Below are 9,302 nucleotides of genomic sequence, written 5' to 3'. Positions count from 1 at the left end.
AAATTGTGAAATAGAGATCATGAATGAATTATTATGAAAAAGACTATTATAAAAAATAGTTTGAAATTTTAATATAATCTAATTTTATAATTAAAATATTTGAGGTACTAATTTATAATAATAGTTATTAAAAGTTCAAGTATTAAATCTTAATTTATGTATCATCAAAGATGTAATTTATTGTAATCATATTCATTTATCGTTTGAAAAAATAATTTCTAGTTTATTAAAAATTATATTGAAATTTTTCATGTATTTATTTTAGTGCACTCAACAAATGCTTTAGTAATAATAAACTTCAAAAAAAATACTACAATATCTATCCACACCTAATTAAACATTAATCTTTTTGAACTTGATTGTGCACACCCCATGTCATCGACCAAAATTGGTTTTTTAAACCATGGACCCATAATCTTATTTACTGATTATATTCATAAAAGTTCTAACCTAAAAGGCAATTTAGTTTCTATCATTAATCCGATCTAGTCATCAAAATTGCATAATTCATCAATAATTGTGAAATCGCCAAAATTAATCAATTCATGAACAACAATCAAATTAGCAATTAAATCAATTAAGTTAATAAAATATCCTAACACATTAATCAAATAAAATCACAACTCCATTCGAAAGAGAATGGGGCTATGAAAAATGCTTTGTGAACCTGGTTGAATCATCATGCCTAAATAATGGAGATTGAACTTCTCTTCTACTGGTTAACAATTTGTCTTCCTTGATATTTTGGTTTATACCTTGACTCTTAGACTACCCAATGGCTTGTGAAAAACAAAAAAATTAACAACAAAATGGGTCAGTGTAGTAATCTATCAAAGACCCCTAAATTGAAAGGTACAACTCCCTTATGAATGCAAGATATGTAATGTGTTTGTCTTTTGGGTAAAGGGGTATGCTCTTAACCAGAGAGCAAAAGAGGAAAAGACCAAGTTGTTCAACACTTCAAACAACCTAGGCAAATTAAGGGGGACTAACTCACACTATGCAATCTATTCAGACTTACAATGCAATGAATGGAAACATTCATAGCTAGCTACGACAATAGGAAGAAAGGAAGAGATGGTGAAATAAGTAATACCTAGATTGTCTATCTTTTAGCTACTCCACCCACTAGCTTTCAACTTCCTTAGGCAACCAACTATACTAAACACATAAACTATGACACACTACATAGAGAACAAAGAGATGCTTATGTTGAAGAGAGTAGGAAATACAATCAACTAAAAAAAGGAAACAAAACCAATTTCATTTACATTCATTCAATTTTCAACAATAACACATTCATTCCATACACTATATTGAAACTAAATGAACAACAAAACTAGAAACAATCTCAGAGTCTCACATAGTAGTCCCAACTATAGGGGTTTTCCCAGAAGTAATTTTTCTAATCCTTTCTAAAAAATCAGAAAATTACACATATAGGCCCCCTCTTAGGGCTCTTTTCCAGTTACTGATTCATCAGTTACATTAACAGAGGACTTGAATCGCTCATAAATCAAAATTCATTTGTTAGAATTCTGAATTTCATAGATAGAGGGAGAAAGACTATTCAATTTCCATTTGCAAACACTAATAATCATTTAATAATGTCCTAGGCATTTGATTTTAATATCTTGATGTTCCTACAGACACCTAGCATCTATCCCAACCTCTAGAATCTCTGGTTACCACAAGAATTCCTTATAAAATTTCTCATATTCCTCCTTGGCTCTGTAGAAGACCTTTGGCACCATCAATTGCATCTTCATATTCTAATAGACACCCAAGTTTAAATTACCATCATTGATATATCATTCCTTATTTCCTAATGGACAATCACGATTAAGCATTTACGTGTCGACAAAGAAAATGCCTTTACCTTCTCCTAACATGTGGCACTTTTTAATTTATTTTTGGGCTTAAACCTTTAGAGTGATGTATTTCCTTTACCTTGTCGTAGGAGACCATTGATTATGGGCCCATTAAGGCACATGTCCAATGCTCACTTTCTCACTTTGGTAATTCTTCATGCATCTTTCAAAAGCGAGAAAGTGACAGTGCACTAATTTGTTTTCGATCAACAACTGCCATAAAGTGAAGATCTTTTATAATAGTTATAAACTCCAACCAACCTAAGCATACCATTTGGACAACTTATTTTGACCATTGTGCAGATGCCATGAATTTTTATTTATTTAGCTATACTGGTGCCTAAGTATAACCTCTGTTGATTTTTCCCAGATGGCTAAATGAATATCTGGATGACACTATTTTATGTATACGTGCAAAAGTAAATGTTCTCTTGTTGTTTTGTTATTCAAATATGGAGCAAAAGTAAATGTTCTCTTGTTGTTTTGTTGTTTAAAGATGAAGCAAAAGAAACATGAGAAGCAGATGAATGGTGTATGTGTGGTGATAAACTCGAATGAATTATAGACCATGTTCAGATAAAAGACAACAAGCATTTGTCATGCAGAAAAATAAAGATGTGTGGTCAATGCAATAAATGCTCCATCTGGACATGGATAGTGATACAATATTGCTGAAATTTTCCTTTCTCACATCTCTCTACCCCTTTTTTTTTTCCTTTCTAGTTCACTCCAATCAACTAGCTTCCTGCAACTTTGGATTGCAATCACACTCTATTTATAACAAATAGAATGGCTTCAAGTGAACATGACTATGGTGAACAAGTGTTCTCTCCTTCGCATTCCCTCCTTCAGGCTACCACTAGTCTCCCAAATTGTTTCCACAACTCAAATTATTAATTTTTTTTCATGAAAAAAAAAAAACAATTAGCTATTAATGTAATCAATTATAGTATTGAATTTAAATATTTGAACAAAAATGCAGGAAACTTTATTTTGCTTTTTTTATTGATTATATTTTGAACAGTCAAAGGAAGATACATGATTTCAATTAAACAATTAATATTCTTTTATAGTTGTAAATTGCATGCTCGCATTGTATGTGATATAGTAAAAAAATGCTATTCACTTTTTAATCTAAAATATTAAAAAAATCTATTAATTTGAATCAATCATAGTATTGTATTTACAATTTTGAAAAAATATTTATAGTTACATTTTTAATAAATTAAAAAACTTTTATTTTTCTCTTTTTTTATAGGCTTATATTGTCAACATGTCACTCCAAAGAATAGAAACTTTCAACTGAAATACTAATAATTCATCTTTAATTGTAAAATTATTGACAAATAATATGAATATATTTTAAAATCAAATATGACATAAAATTCAATTCTTGATAGATAATACCATTTATTAATTGTTACTCATTTTTTAATCTAACGTTTTAAAAGAGCGAAAAAAAAAATCTCATCTACCAAAATTTATTTTGTATTTATCCTCATCTTAGATTGCTTTCGTACTTCAATTTTTGTTTGTTCTTCTTATTGGTTTTTAGCTAATGCATTTGCATTATTTATCACTTTGATTACTTCCTAACATCTTTGTTTGGATGCTTTGCACTAACAATGTATGTTGTGCCTATTTTTGAACTAACTTGAAACAATGAAATACACAGTTCAAATGTTTTGGTGTATTCTATGCTAGGCTGGGGAATAGGTTCACACTCATTCTTATTAAAGTAATAGTACAATAATGTCTAGTTACACAATTTACTACTATAATTCATGTTTCTTGTCTTAAAAATACACTTCAATTACTATAATTTTCTACTAATTAATTTTCAACATATTATATTTAACTTTGGGGGTAACTTTGACACTTTGGGTCCTTGTTAGTACTTGATGTAGAGGTGGGTAACTATTTTAGTCATTAGAATCATATTTCACCATTTTGGAACTATTTATTTAAGAAATTACAAATTACTCTAAATTTTTTATAATATAAGTTTTCTATTTAAAAGTAAAATCTTAAGTCTATATAGTCAAATATGATGACACATCAATATGCTTTCTTGTGAAATGTCAAAAATAGTTCCAAAAAAAGATAAGATCCATAGGTGTGCACTAAGTCATGTTAAATGTCACATTTATGTCACACCACATGAGTGGTGATTTTTGGATATTCAAAGACATCCTTTTTAGGATATGTTGTGATGGGACATTTTTAGTACACCAGAATAGGTTTTTTTCTTTCACTTACTTCATCAGCTATAACATATTTTGGACCCCACTCATCTATTAGTTCATTTCCCCTAGTTTAATAATTTTAATATATTTAAGAGAGTTAAATAATATTATTTATTTATATACCTATCAAAAAAATACTATTTATTTATAATTATATTGAGCCTCACAGGGAATAACAATGAGAAAAATATTATTCTAGAAATTTAATTAAGAAAGAAATATTGAACATTACTATCATCATCATTTCATACTATTTAATGAGGTATTAAAACTTTGTGCATAGGGGTTGAACTTTGTTCTAAAGGCATTGTTCTAGTCTTTTCGATCCAGCAAATGAAACCTACAACCAAAAATCACTCAAATCATGTACAAACATTAGTATGAAACCTAGGCCCTTGGATGGGTATCATTTTTGTGTATGTAAAATATCTTCATAGTGTTGATTTGTGGTGACTGATTAGGCACATATTATACACTTTTCATAATATGTGGGGTTCAGGGTACCAACTTGAAGAAAAGGAAAAAAAGTTAACTCATCAAACATTTTCGAGTTGACTTATCAAGCATTTCTCAAGGTTGACTCGTCGAGTATTTAATAGGGTTTACTTGTTAAAATGACATAAGTCATGCAATATTGGCTTAAGGTTAGGGTTTTCTAAAAATATTATGTATCTTCTTGTAGTGGTGTTGAGTTGTAAGGGAGATTGAAGATTGTAATAGGTTGAAGTTATTAGATAATAATATTGTACTCTCTATTTGGTGGACATATCCCAAGATTAGGTAAACCAATTTAAATCTTTGTGTCTTTTGTTCCATTTATGTGTGCTTTATTTCTTTGTGTTATTGGTTAATTTGACATGCAACTCTTATTTTCTATCTAAATAGTCCCAACACATAAGACCTTAATTGAACTAGCATTAAGCCAAAGTAATAGCTCTATATTTGAGCTATTTGAAATGACATTAATCAAGAACTTATGGACGTCTAATTGTAAGGACTTGAAAATTGCTCTAAGGTGATAAGAATCCTCAAGTGACAACCTAGTTTGATGAAATGATAGATCTAAGATGCAAATTGTGTGCAAATTAAGGTAAACTGATGTAAAGTAAGCTAATCTATATTCTCAACCTGATTCAAAACTAAGATGAATTATCAATATAATGTTGCAATGCAAATTATGAAGCTAAAATGTTATCAAATTACTAAATGTTTTTTAACATCTACCTCATAGGATTAAGACATTTCTTGGGTTTGTAGATAAATTTATCTCACACTTCGCCTACAACATTGAACATGAGATTTCTATTAATTATTTAGGAAATACATAAAAAAGAAATGGATAAATATTTTAGATTCCTTCTTACAATAATGGATAAATCTAGCAAGAAAGCTATCTTATCACAATCTCAAAACACAACCTATTGACATGTTTATCTAAATTTTGAAGTATCACTTGCACCCAAAATAGGCGCAATGGTTATGCTAATAGTAAATTATAATTTCAATAGTATTTTATAGATACAAGTTTCTAAAATCTTAAAACTAAAAAAAATGAACTTGAATGAATGTAAATACACAACTAACTAATATTTGATAGGGCTATTCTCGTGAATAAGAGCTATAAGTAACATGGAACATAGATTCCCATCTCTATCATGATGTTATTACCCACTCGACCAAACATACCAAATTATAGTGAAAGGAATTTAAAAACTTGTCAACCTTGGTGACCAAATCTTTAATCCACTAATGCTACTTAGGAAAACTAAATTTATTTTCATATTTATCATTCTCTTTAAAAAATATATAATTGCAAGTAAAACATTGTTGTCAAATCTTAATAAAGGAACCTAAAATAAGGAAAAATGAGAAGGCATAGGAAATTTGAATTTTGATGAGCTTTTAAAGCATGATGGCACTAGATTGGATCTTTGCTCCTATGTAGATGCACACATGGTACTCCCCTTATGAAAAGAGCACAAATGCAAAATTTAAATATATTACTTGTTAAGAAGCTTGAACATTTTTTATGAGAAATTATCACATATAGCTAAGACTAATCATCTTACATGTTGTTTCCATCTTTGTTCATGTAATTATTCATAATATAGATATTAAAACATTTTTGAGAATACAAAATAGTCAAATAGATGTTAGAAGAGGCACACATTGCCTTCAAGTTTTTTATTTTAAGTTGAAGATGTCTAAGATATTTGATTTAAAGAAAGAAATTTCGAACTCATTTTGTTTTTCCTAATAAATTTCATGGAATTTGAAAGGTAAAATCTTGAGCTTCATTTTTTTAATTTTGTAAAATCTAAAAGTGAAAATAGAAAGTCATTCAATTATTTGACAATTTTGAATTGGTAATTGAAACTTATTTTTTAAGTTGTTAATCTTATATTACAATTTAATTTATTTCCTTATGATAAATTTTAACATTTAATTTTTCTTTTAAAACTTAAAAATTGTGAAATAAAGATCATAAATGAATTATTATGAAAAAATTATTATAAAAATAGTTTGAAATTTATTTAATTATGTATGTATATATATATATATATATATATATATATATATATATATATATATATATATATATATATATATATATATATATATATATATATATATATATAATCTAATTTTATAATTAATATATTTGAGGTACTAATTTATAATAATATTTATTACAAGTTCAAGAATTAAATCTTAATTTATACATCATCAAATATGTAAATTTATTGTAATCATATTCATTTATCTTTTGGAAAAACAATATCTAGTTTATTAAAAATTATATTAAATTTTCATATATTTATTTTACTACACTCAATAAATGCTATTAAATTTTCTCTTGGCTAGCTCTTTGAAAGAGACCACTCACTAGTGATAGGTTGGAAAAATTTAGCATTTCTCAGAGGTTTAGATGTCTCCTCTGCCAACAAGATCTTGAAGATGCAGATCATGTGTTTCTACAATGTGAGTTTGTACAAGAATGCTGGAAATTTGTTGTCAATAAGTTGAATTTTGTTATGCCGCTCCCTAATACCCTTTGGGATTTATTTGAATCTTGGCCTACATTGTATACTAAGTCTCTCCTTGCATTTATCTGGATATGTTCTCCATCTCTAAACATTTGGTCATTATGGTGGGAGAGAAACAAGCATATCTTTAGACAATCCCCTTCCACAGTGGATGTTGTGAAGATTACTATTGAAAAGTCTATTTCAAAAATGGTTTCAGCCAATATTAAGAATAATTCCTCACACATCCTATTCTCTAATTGGGATGATACTACAATCAAGGAGTGAGAAATATATTTCTCTCCCAACTTTCCTTACTTTTAATAGGGCATTGAGAGGAATCAATAGGACAAAAGGTTAAATGGTCCCCGCTAGAACATGGAGTTATTAAGGTTAATTTTGATGGAGCCTTGCACGGGAACCCAAGTAAGTTAGGCATCGGGGTTTGCTTGAGAAATCATCATGGAGTTCCTATTACATTATATTCATCTCCCATCCCATAGGGTATGAATAATGTGAGTGAAGCTCCTACGTTATTACAGGGGTTAGTGATTTCTAGTTCTTTGGGATGCACTCATATCCACATTGAAGGGGATTCCATGATTTCTATTCATTCTTGTATTAACAGAAAAATTGTTAACAAAAACTTGGCCTATATTTATAAGCAAATTTGGAGGCTTATTGACTCCTTTGATTCAAGCACAATTTCTCACATATACCAGGAAGATAATTCAGCTGTTGATCATCTTTTGAACCTTTGTGGTGATGATATTTTGATTGTAGACAATGTCATGGATAAGATACTTTATCTACATCCCACGTTGGTGGCCATCATATTTATGGAGCAAGCTAGGATTTGATTTTGTCAATTTCTTATATTATTTGTTCAGTTAGTATGAAGTTTGGGGAAGTCTAATCTGTCCTTTAACTTCATACTTTCTTAATGGGGCCGAGAAGCGGGGTTTTCTTCCTAGTTCTTTCCCCATGGAGCCTTTGAACTAGGTTTCATCTTTATATATATATATATATATATATATATATATATATATATATAATAGCTTCATCTACTTTGTTTCAAAAAAAAAAAAAAAAACTTCAAAAAAATACTAGAGCCTATTTATTTGTCTAACATATATATCCACACCCAATTAAACATTAATCTTTTTGAATTTGATTGCACACACTCCATGTTATCAACCAAAATTGGTTTCTTAAACCATGGACCCATAATCTTATTTATTGATCATAATCATAAAAGTTCTAACCTAGAAGGTAATTTAGTTTCTATCATTAATCTGATCTGGTCATCAAAATTGCATAATTCATCAACATTTGTGAAATTGCCAAAATTAATCAATATGTGAACACCAATATCAAATTGGTAATAAAATCAATTAAGCTAATTAAATATCTTGACACATTAATTAAATATACTCACAACTCCATGCAAAGAGAATGGGGCTATGAAAAATGCTTCGTGAACCTGGTTGAATCACTATGCTTGAATAATGGAAGATTGTACTTCTCTTAATAGAATTTTTTTGAGTTGCTCAGTCATAATGATTTCACAAACTCATAAAATCTTTAGCAACAATCATTTGTATTCTTACCTTGTTATGTGGGGACAAAAAATATTCATAGAATATGGTTGGTCAAAAATATCTTCTACTTACAATATCATTTATGGTCCATTAATAATAATTGTTTCAAATATATTAAAATTTAACTTATGATCATGACACACTAAAGTATGATACTGCGTAAAGAATGAGGTCATATCTCAGAACCATCCTATGTTTTTGATATTCGACCCTTGCAATAATTTAACATGATCTATTTGTAATTAAATTTTCATTTAAGAAATATTAAAATAGGCTAAGATAACCACTCCAATATGTGTAATGCAAGCACTTGAATAAGGTAAGAATTTTGGCATGCACAAATGATAAAAAAATTGTAAACAAGAAGTATATGACAACTCGAATAAAGCTTATATTTCAATCAAAGATAATATAGAAATGGATTAGTTTTAGACATAATGACAAACAACATTGGATGAAATGAAAAGCTAGAAAAATGAATTTTAATATGCATGGGTTATGGAAACATTCCAAGTGTAAAGGAATTTGGATCCTAGAGTGCATACCTAAAAATTTCCA

Source organism: Cupressus sempervirens, chromosome 10 (genome assembly GCF_028749045.1).
Source record: "Cupressus sempervirens isolate cs-2001-9-10 chromosome 10, ASM2874904v1, whole genome shotgun sequence".
In the NCBI taxonomy this organism is placed as follows: Eukaryota; Viridiplantae; Streptophyta; class Pinopsida; order Cupressales; family Cupressaceae; genus Cupressus; species Cupressus sempervirens.
Note: the sequence above shows the minus strand (reverse complement) of the source record.